Consider the following 1,553-nt stretch of genomic DNA (forward strand, 5'->3'; position numbering starts at 1 on the left):
TTTCTTTCCCTCCTCCCCCTTTCTCAACTCCTCTTATTTTCTGAGACAGTCTCTCACTTTGTCGTTCAGGTCTGTTTTGAACTCTTAACCCTCTGGCTTCAGCGAGGCCGGGAACGGCGCACCATTTGTGGGTCACACCCAGTGTCACAGACCCTCCACCACAGGACAGTCAGCATCCCCGTCACGTCACAGACAGAAGCAGTGTGGACGGGAGCCCTGCTCACGCCTTCAGACCCTGTCAAGGCTGGCTCGATCCGGCCTTGGAGCAGAGACACCGCCAAGCTTGGCCAGACTGAATCAGACTGAGCCTGACTAAGCCGGACTGAGCCAGACTGAGCCAGCTCGGAAGCGCACCGCGGTCCCTGCAGTGACTTCTGCTTACCTATGGACAGGGGCGACTCCAGGCTCCTCGGGGTCAACGGAGAGCCGCGCGGAGGAGATGAGATTCTTTTCTCTTTGTTTTATTTACTTATTTAGCGCACGCAGGGTGTGTATGAGTGTGTGTGTGAGTGTGTGTGTGTGTGTGCAGACGGGGGAGGGAACAAGTGCTGGAGGAAAGCCAACATGGTGGATAGAGAAGAGCAGAGAGAACAAAGGATGCAGGGCTGATGAGGAGCAAAAGACGACTGAGAGAGACGCAGGGTCAGAAGAAACAACAGCGGAGGACATAGACACGGAAGGAAGATCAGACATGGGAGTGAGAAATGAAAAATCTAATGAAATAATGAAAATATAAAACCACGCAGAGCTGAAAAAGAAAAGCCAAGCGGAAAACTGACTAAAAAAACAAATAAAAACTTACCTGCAGTAGTGGTGAGCACAGGGGGAGTGGTGACAACCGGAGTGCCAGCTGTGGTTGGCTCTGGAGTGGGGGCTGTGGTTGGCTCTGGAGTGCCAGCTGTGGTTGGTTCTGGAGTGCCAGCTGTGCTTGGCTCGGGAGTGCCAGCTGTGGTTGGCTCTGGAGTGCCAGCTGTGGTTGGCTCTGGAGTACCAGGTGTTGTTGGTTCTGGAGTGGCAGCTGTGGTTGGCTCTGGAGTGGGGGCTGTTGTTGGTTCTGGAGTGGCAGCTGTGGTTGGTTCTGGAGTGCCAGCTGTGGTTGGCTCTGGAGTGCCAGCTGGGGTTGGATCTGGAGTACCAGCTGTGGTTGGTTCTGGAGTGCCAGCTGTGGTTGGCTCTGGAGTGGCAGCTGTGGTTGGCTCTGCAGTGGCAGCTGTGGCTGGTTCTGGAGTGCCAGCTGTGGTTGGCTCTGGAGTGGCAGCTGTGGTTGGTTCTGGAGTGGCAGCTGTTGTTGGTTCTGGAGTGCCAGCTGTGGTTGGCTCTGGAGTGCCAGCTGTGGTTGGTTCTGGAGTGCCAGCTGTGGTTGGCTCTGGAGTGCCAGCTGTGGTTGGTTCTAGACTGCCAGCTGTGGTTGGCTCTGGAGTGCCAGCTGTGGTTGGCTCTGGAGAAGGGGCTGTTGTTGGTTCTGGAGTGGCAGCAGTGGTTGGCTCTGGAGTAGGGGCTGTGGTTGGCTCTGGAGTGCCAGCTGTGGTTGGCTCTGGAGTGGGGGTTGTGGG

The sequence above is a fragment of the Mastomys coucha genome, unplaced genomic scaffold, assembly GCF_008632895.1.
Source record: "Mastomys coucha isolate ucsf_1 unplaced genomic scaffold, UCSF_Mcou_1 pScaffold22, whole genome shotgun sequence".
Classification (NCBI taxonomy): Eukaryota; Metazoa; Chordata; class Mammalia; order Rodentia; family Muridae; genus Mastomys; species Mastomys coucha.